Consider the following 9915-nt stretch of genomic DNA (forward strand, 5'->3'; position numbering starts at 1 on the left):
ATTTTCAGTCTGTACTTCTACTGTCCTACTGCCCCTGCTTGGACCACGGCTCTCACCCTGCTCAAGGTGACTCACCAATCTTTATTTTAGAAGCTGATTGCAAACCACTTGGCCCATCCAGTCTCCTTGAAGTAGAATATATACACAGAAAACAAAAAAAATCACAAATCCTAAGTGTATTTGAGAATGAATACTCTCAAAGTGAGCACATCTGTGTAACCTCTACCCAGATCAGAAAATAAGCCATTACCAACACCTCAGAAGCCCCTTTTTGCATTTTGCCAGTCCCTATCCCTACTCCTAAAATAACCAATATTCAGACTTTAATCCCATGTAATAGTTTTGCCTGTTTTTGAATGATATGTTACCAGAATCCTACCATATGTACTGTTTTACATCTGACTTCATCTGTTCAACATTATGGTTTCAAGATTTATCGATGTTGCTTCACGTAGCAGTAGTTCGGTCATTTCCACTGCTGTGTAATATTACATTGTGTGGATGAAATATAGATTTGCATCCATTCTGCTATATTTAGAAGGAGCCCTGGTGGCTCAGTGGTTAAAGCATTCAGCTGTCTACTGAAAGGTCAGCAGTTTGAACCCACCAGTTGCTCTGCAGGAGAAAGATGTGCCAGTCTGTTTCTGTAAAGATCTACAGCCTTGCAAACAATATTGGGCAATTCTGCTCTGTCCTGTAAGGTTACTGTGAGGAATCCACTAGATGGCAATGGGTTTTCTATTATATTTTGGTTAGTTTCAGGTTTTGGCAATTACAATTAGTGATTCTATGAGCATTCTTTGATACATATTGTATTGTACGCAAATATACACATTTTTATTGCATATATAGCTAGAACCAGAAGTATTAGGCTGTGGGGTATGCATATGTTCAACTTTAGTAGATATACCCAGTTATCCAAAGTGGTTATACCAATCTATACTCCCACCAGCAATGTATAAGAATTCAATCCTTGTCACTACTCGATATTATCTTTTTTAATTTTAGCCATCTTCTAGGCATCACGATGTGGTTTTAAGTTCCATATCCCTAATGACTAATGAGGTTAAGCATCTTTTCATATATTCATAAGCCTTTTGGATATCTACTTTTTGAAGTCTTATTCAAATGTTTTGTCCATTTTTCCATTAAGTTTTCTGTCATTTTCTTACTACTTTGATATTTTTATATATTGCGGATACAAGTCCTTTAATTGAATATACATATTGCAAGTACAGTCTCCACTTTGTACCATATATTTTCATTCAGTAAATTGTGTCTTTTAAGGACACAACTTCTTAATATTAATATAGCTCTATTTACCAATATTTCCCTTTAAGGTTAGAACACCTCTGCAGCTATAATTGTCTCCTTGCTATTCCTCAATCATGCCAGCCATCTTCCCATATCTTCATTTCCTAGTTACATACATATAGCCACAGGGATCACTCCCTTCAGTTAGCGCTGCTTAAATGTGTCCTTATCAGAAGAATTTTCCTGGTCCATCTATATAAAATAAGAACCCCTACCCACCCTGACCCACCCCCAGCATTCCCTATTCCCTACGTCCTGCTTTATTTTCTTCTTATCACCCATAACCACCTGATGTATTATTTATTGTTTTTTGTCTGTTTCTTCCATCCACACACTAGAATGTAGGAAATTTATCTCTTTTGATCACTGTTGAATCCTCAGTGCCCAGAACAGTGCCAGGCACATAGTACATATTTTTTTTAAGTTTTCTGTTTAATAAATAAATAAAATTATCTGAGTATGAATTTCTTTTTATTTATCTTTCTCATGACTCTGTGTGCATGTTCTGAGTACTCAAATCTTTCTTGAATCCTGGAATGCTCTCATTCATCACATAATTCATCTCTCCCCATTGTCTCTTCTGCATTGCATATTTTACATATGTTGGAGCTTTTAGGTCAATCTTTCACTTTTTTTTTAATTTCTTAAGTATTTTCTATCTACTTTCTGGATGATTCCCTCAGAGCTGTCATCCAATTCAGTAATTCTCTCTTCAGCCTTGTCTAGTCTACTTTTATTTCAATAACTATATCTTCTATTTCTATAATGTTTATCTGGGTTATTTTCAGTCTGCCTGTTGTTTCTCTGGATAGTCTGATGTTGCTTTTGTGGATTACCTTATTTCTCAAGAGATAATTTTGAACATTTTAGGCATATTTATTTCAGAGTTTTTCTTAGATAGCTCTTGTACTTACTTCTCAGGTATGAATATTCTCATTTGTTTCATCCACTTACTCTATCTCATTGCATAAATCATAATATTTTTCTCATTCAGTGGAAATAATCATTTACAAAAGTTCCATGTGTCCTAGTTTATTAAGGTTTAAACCATGAGTCAAATTTACAGTTTCTTCTGCTAACATTCTTTGAAGTTCACTGGTTCCATAACATATTTTATGACACTCTCTTAACTGCTTTTATTTTTTGCACCGTTTTGGGAATGAATTTTGGCAATCTATAAATGTACAATTTGGACCAGGATAGGAGGATTAGGCCAGCTCTGCTATTTTAAAAGCAAAAGCAATCCTTCACCTCCACCAGGAGACTACACTGGGGTTTCCTACAAAAGTCCCAGCTATTTAGCTACTAATAGGAGAATGACATCTTCCTGGCATTTTCCTTTGTACATATATTTCTCTTGAAAATTTTACAAAACATTGTTGTGACCAGACAACATATATATATGTCTATGTCAGGACTAATGTCATCTTTCTCAAACACTCCTGTCACTAATGACTAGGTCATCCAGATGAAAATACACAACAGGTAGTTGAAAATAAGTCAAGAGTGCTCAGAGGTTAGAGAAAAGTATTTATGTGACTGTCTTTCATTAATAAAATATTTGGAGTTACTTATTCTATTGTCATCCAATAACATAATTAATATTTGCTTTGAAAATTGGAAGACAGTGCAAATTAACAAACAAAGCAAAATCCCTTTGGTTCTTAATCTTTTCTTGCAATCAAAATTCCAAAAGTAATTTAGTAAACATTTATTGATAGCCTATTGTATGTGGAGCACTCTTCTACATATGTTTGTGTCACAATCATTTTTGGATAAAATCTGAGTGTGTGTAAGAGAGGGAAGCAGAGAGTGGGAGTGCTCAACAGCCAAAGTGTGTGAGAAAAATCACAATTTTTTAGAAAAAATAATTTACCATAGTAATGATATATTGCTGTTTGTACATACAATTGATATTACTTAACTGCCCTGTTCTCCATTACTTGTGGCTGTTTATTTAACTGTAGTGATAGATTTGTCTTTATTCACTTCCTCTTTCTTGCCCAGTACCTGTTGTGAAGGATGAATTGGATAGGATTTAGGAACACTGGGTGACTAAAGAATGCTAAAAAGTTGATTGACTCTATTAGGCTCTACACATAGAGCTTGGCCTCATTAGTAACTGAGCAAACTGAGCTAACTAGCTATAAGCTGAAATTGTTATTAAGGAAAAGCTTATTACGTTGCAGCAGACAAGGCAGGTTGTCAGCAGCACCTTAGCAGATTCTGATGAGTCTCTAGAGGGAGGTAATTCTGCTGAATTATCCATAGTTGTAAAAACACCAGGAAGTTGGTATCTGAGCCTCCTTCATGAAGAGAAGGCTTTTAGAGGATGGAAATATAAGAGACAGTAAAACAAACAGCACAAAAACAACAAAAGTATTTGTTTGAGGACACTTCTATATTTCACAGCATAGACTTTTACATCAGAATTACTGGTGTCACAATACTGGGGAAGCCAGAAAAACATGTACAAGGCAAGGTCATGGAAGCTCCATAGACTCATCCAAACTCCCTGAGGGACTGAATTACTGGGCTGAGGGCTGTGGGGACCATGGTCTTGGGGAACGTCTAGCTCAATTGGTATAATATAGTTAATAGAGAATATGTTCTACATTCTACTTTGGTGAGTAGTATCTGGGGTCTTAAAAGCCTTTGAGTGGCCATCTAAGATACTCAACTGGTCTCCCCCTTCAGGAGCAAGGAAAAATGAAGAAAACTTAAGATACAAGGCAAAGATTAGTCCAAAGGACTAACTGACCACAACTACCATGGCCTCTACCAGACTGAGTCCAGTACAACTAGATGGTGCCCAGCTACCACCACTGACTGCTCTGACAAGGATCACAATACAGGGTCCAAGACAGAGCTGGAGAAAAATGTAGAACAAAATTCTAACTCACAAAAAAAGGCCAGATTTAACTTACTGGGCTGACAGGGACTGGAGAAATCCCAAATGTATGGCCCCTGGACACCGTTTTTTGCTCAGTAATGAAGTCACTCCTGAGGTTCACCCTTCAGCCAAAGATTAGACAGGCCCATAAAAGAAAACAAGACTAAAGTAGCACACCAGCCCAGGGGCAAGGACTAGAAGGCAGGAGGGAACAGGAAAGCTGGTAAAAGGGAACCCAAGGTTGAGAAGGGGGAGTGTTGACATGTCGTGGGGTTGTTAACCATAGTCATAAAACAATATGTGTGCTAACTGTTTAATGAGAAGCTAGTTTGTTCTGTAAACCTTCATCTAAAGTACAATAAAATACCAAATAAAGTACAATTTAAAAAAAGCTCAGTAAAAAAAAGAACCCAAATAGAAGACAAAAAAAAAAAGAAAAGAAATACTGGTGTCATTCATCATTATAAATGTTTTCTTAATAATTTCCAAAAAAATAAAAAAGAGGTTGGAATTTTCCATACTTAAAAACAAAAAGCAAAGTTGAGTCAGGAATGTCTTCCTGTAACACAGATCAGACTTTATATCAAGTTTGATCATTTCAAAGACCTCTAATAAAACAACAAAAATAACAGAGTATATGCAATTGAGTGGAGATATCAAATTCAAACTTTCTTATTTTCCAGTCTCTTGCCAATCTTAGTAGGAGGGTTTGATGATTTGGTTAAATCACTAGAATGGCAGTCCATTGCTTCCTAAATTATCTGAGAATTTACCGTAGAACCTGCAGAACAATCAACATCCTAAACAAGTTCTTTCCATCATGTCCTCCATGCTCTTTGGCTGGAGAAATAATGTATTAAAAGAATTAAACAAAGGAAAAAACTTAGCAATCGTTGTCATTCCAATAGCTTTTTTTAATGGGGCTCTATAAACCCATAACAAAGAACATTATGTGTTATAATTAGGCCTGCAATGGCTATTAAAACCTCGACTAGAATGTGGTTGTTACATCCATTACATTTCCTATTCAGGTAACTTTAAATTAAGCACTGCAGTGAACTGTGTTAGGACGCAATGATGTATGTGCACCAACCTTCAATTTGAGGGTAATCTTTTTACCACTCGTCCTACCATTCCCAAATATATTTTATTTCTTTTATTTTCTTTCTCTAAATTTTTTCCTGTAAATTTACTGAGTAAATTTAGTATGCTTATTCATTCACTTAACTGTTATGTATTTAATGCCTACTATGAGCTAGGAGTCGGAATTGACTCAGTGGTAACAGGTTTGGTTTTTTTTGTTTTGTTTTGTTTTGTTTTTTGTTTTGGGTTATGAGCTAGGAGGAGCTCTAGTGGAGCAGTGATTAAGAGCTCAGCTGCTAACCAAAAGGTCATCAGTTCAAATCCACCAGCCTCTCCTTGGAAACCCTATGGGCAGTTCTACTCTGTCCTGTAGGGTCGCTATGAGTTGGAATTGACTCGACGGCAATGGGTTTTTTGGTTTATGAGCTAGGAGCCCTGGTGGCACAGTGGTTAAGTGTTCTGCTGCTAACCGAAAGGTCAGTGGTTTGAACTCACTAGCCACTCTGCAGGAGAAAGATGTGGCAGTCTGCTGTCTTAAAGATTTCAGCCTTGGAAACTCTATGGAGCAGTTCTACTCTGTCCTATAAGGTCGCTATGAGTCGGAATTGACTCAACAGCAACGGGTTTGGTTTGGTTTTTATGAGCTAGTCAAGGTCCTTGAGTGGAACAAACAGTTTGCTCTTGGCTACTAGCTTAAAGGTTGACAGTTCGAACCCACCTAGCATAGCCACAGAAGAAAGGCCTGAAGATCTGTGTAAGTAAAGATTACAGTCAAAAAAACCTCTGGAGCAGTTCTACTCTGTAACACAAGGGGTTGCTGTGAGTAAGAATCGACTTGATGGCAACAGTATGAGTCAGTTACTACACTGGCGGGCAAGTAAGCAATGAACAGCAAAAACAAAAACAGTCTTTAATCTCAAAGATTACGGTTGGAGTGGGGGGCTAGGCAGACAATCAAATAGTCACACAAAATTGTGAAATTGATAATTACTATAAAAGAAGTACAAGGTGATATAAGATCTTATAATAGGAGATTTGACCTAATCAGGAAAGATTTTCCAAGGAAGTGACACTTGTGTTAAAATTTGAAGAATAACTAGAAGTTATTTAGGTCCAGAGAGGAGACAAGACAGAGACAAGTATGCACAAATGTTCCATATAGACTTCCTGATGACTAGCACTAGAGTTGTAGGAATCTGGGTAAACAGATCTTTACCTGAGGCTAACGAAAATATGCCTCCATTTCCAACTGTTGTTATTAGTTGTTGTAGAGTCAATTCTGACTCATGGCAACCCCATGTGTTACAGAGTAGAACTGCTCCATAGGGTTTTCTAGGCTATAATCTTAACTGAAGCAGATTGCCAGGCCTTTTCTTCCATGATAACTTAGGGTGAGTGTGAACCATCAAGAGCAAACGATTTGCACCACCTAGTAGTCAGAGTCAAATGTTTTCAGAACTGGAATTAAGAGAAATCATTTACTTTATCATTAGATTCTTGTATTTCTAAGCAATCTTTCGCAGAAGAAAGAAAAAGTTTTAAGTCTATTTTAGTTATATTAAAGATCTGTCTCATAACCCAGGGCACAATGCAGGATTTTTTTTTTTTTTTTAATTTGTAATGTGGTTTATATTTCAAGTATTCGCTCTTACTGGTTCACTTTTTTTTATTTTTACTTTTTTTCCCATACAAAAATTTATACATACATTGTTATGTGAGTCTAATTCCTCTCCTCAGACTGTGACAGGACACTCCTCCTTTCCACCCCTGATTCCCTATGTCCATTCAGCCAGCTCCTAACCCTCTCTGCCTTCCCATCTCACCTCCAGACAGAAGCTGCCCGTATAGTCTCTTGTATCTACTTGAGCTAAGAGGCACATTCCTCACAAGTATCACGTTATGTCCCACAGTCCAGTCCAATCCCTGTCTGAAGAGTTGGCCTCAGAAATTGTTTTAGTTCTGGGCCTATAGAGAATCCAGGTGCCATGCTTTCTGGGGTTCCTACAGTCTCAGTCAGACCATTAAGTCTGGTCTTCTCACTAGAATTTGAGTTCTGCACCCCACCTTTCTCCTGCTCCATCCAGGACTCTCTCTTGTGTTCCCTGTCAGGGCGGTCACTGGTGGTAGCCGGGCACCATCTAGTGCTGGTCTCTGGCTGATGAAGTCTCTGGTTTAGGTGGCCCTTTCTGTCTCTTGGGTTAATACCTTCCTTGTATCTTTGGTGTTCTTCATTCTCCTTTATTCCAGGTGCTTGGGAGCAATTGATGCATCTTAGATGGCCGCTTCTAAGCTTTTAAGACCCCAGATGCCACTCAACAAAGTAGGATGCAGAACATTTTCTTAATAAGCTTTGTTATGCCAGTTGACCTAGATGTACCCAGAAAGCATGGTCCCCAGACCCCTACCCCTGCTACTCTGTCCCTCAAAGTATTTGATTATATTCAGGAAATTTCTTAGATTTGGTTTAGTCCAGTTGTGCTGACTTCCCCTACAGTGTGTGCTGTCCTTCCCTTAGCCTAAGATAATTCTTATCTACTATCTAATTAGTAAATAACCCTCTCCCTCCCTCCCTACCCTCATAACCATCTTGAGTCCTTATAATAGTGGTCTTATACAGTATTTGTCCTTTTGTGACTGACTAAATTCACTCAGCATAATGAGTTCCCACTTCCTCCACGTTATGTTTCACGGCTTCGTCATTGTTCTTTATCGTTGCATAGTATTCCATTGTGTGAATATAGCATAATTTGTTTATCCATTTGTCCTCTGATGGGCACCTAGGTTGTTTCCATCTTTTTGCTATTGTGAACAGTGCTGCAAGGAACATGGGTGTGCATATATCTATTCGTGTGGCAGCTCTTATTTCTCTACGATATATTCCAAGGAGTGGGATAGCTGGATCATATGGTACTTCTATTTCTAGATTTTTAAGGAAGTGCCAAAATGATTTCCAAAGTGGTTGTACCATTTTACATTCCCACCAACAGTGTGTAAGTGTTCCAGTCTCTCCACAACCTCTCCAGCATTTATTATTTTGTGGTTTTGGATTAGTGCTAGCTTTGTTGGGGTGAGATGATATCTCATTGTAGTTTTGATCTGCATTTCTCTAATGGCTAATGATTATGAGCATTTCTTCGTGTGTCTGTTAGCTGCCTGAATATCTTCTTTGATGAAGTTCCTGTTCATATCCTTTGCCCGTTTTTTAATTGGATTATTTGACTTTTTGTTGTTGAGGTGTTGCAGTATCTTGTAGATTTTAGAGATTAGACGCTGATCCGATTTGTCATAGCCAAAAATATTTTCCCAGTCTGTAGGTTGTCTTTTTATTCTTTTAGTGAAGTCTTTTGATGAGCCTAAGTGTTTGATTTTTAGGAGCTCCCATTTATCTAGTCTCTCTTCTGGTGCCTGTGCATTGTTACTTATGGTTTGTATTGTGTCTATGCCATGTATTAGGGCTGCTAGCGTTGTCCCTATTTTTTCTTTCATGATCTTTATCGTTTTTGATTTTATATTTAAGTCTTTGATTCATTTTGAGTTAATTTTTGTGCATGGTGTGAGGTATGGGTCTTGTTTCAGTTTTTTGCAGATGGATATCCAGTTATGCAAGCACCATTTGTTAAAGAGACTATCTTTTCCCCAATTAACAGACTTTGGGCCTTTGTCAGATATCAGCTGTTCATAGGTGGATAAATATATGTGTGGATTCTCAACTCTGTTTCATTGGTCTATGTATCTGTTGTTGTACCAATACCAGACTGTTTTGACTACTGTGGCGGTATAATAGGTTCTAAAATCAGGTAGTGTGAGGCCTCCCACTTTGTTTTTCTTCTTGAGTAATGCCTTGTTTATTTGGGGCCTCTTCCCTTTCCATATGAAGGATTTTTTCTCCATCTCATTAAAAAATGCCAGTGGAATTTGGATCGGGATTGCATTGTATCTGTAGATAGCTTTGAATAGAATTGACATTTTCACTATGTTGAGTCTACTTATCCATGAGCAAGGTATGTTTTTCCACTTATGCAGGTCTCTTATAGTTTCTTGCGGGAGTGTCTTGTAGTTTTCCTTGTATAGATCTTTTACATCTCTGGTTAGATTTCTTCCTAAGTATTTTATCTTCTTGGGGGCTATTGTAAATGGTATTAATTTGGTAATTTCCTCTTCGAGGTTCTCTTTGTTGGTGTAAAGGAATCCGACTGATTTTTGTATGTTTATCTTGTATCCTGAAACTTTGCTGAAACCTTCTATTAGTTCCAGTAGTTTTCTTGTGGATTCTTTGGGGTTTTCTGTGTATAAGATCATCTCATCTGCAAATAGAGATACTTTGACTTCTTCCCTACCAATTTGGATGCCCTTTATTTCTTTTTCTAGCCTAATTGCTCTGGCTAGGACCTCCAGCACAATGTTGAATAAGAGGGGTGATAGACAGCATCCTTATCTGGTTCCTGTTCTCAGCGGGAATGCTTTCAAAGTCTCTCCATTCAGGATGATGTTGGCTGTTGGCTTTGTATAAATGCACTTAATTATGTTGAGGAATTTCCCTTCTATTCCTATCTTGCTGAGAGTTTTTATCATGAATGGGTGTTGGACTTTGACGAATGCCTTTTCTGCATCAGTTGATAAGATCA

This window comes from Trichechus manatus, unplaced genomic scaffold (genome assembly GCF_000243295.1).
Source record: "Trichechus manatus latirostris isolate Lorelei unplaced genomic scaffold, TriManLat1.0 scaffold00289, whole genome shotgun sequence".
NCBI lineage: Eukaryota > Metazoa > Chordata > Mammalia > Sirenia > Trichechidae > Trichechus > Trichechus manatus.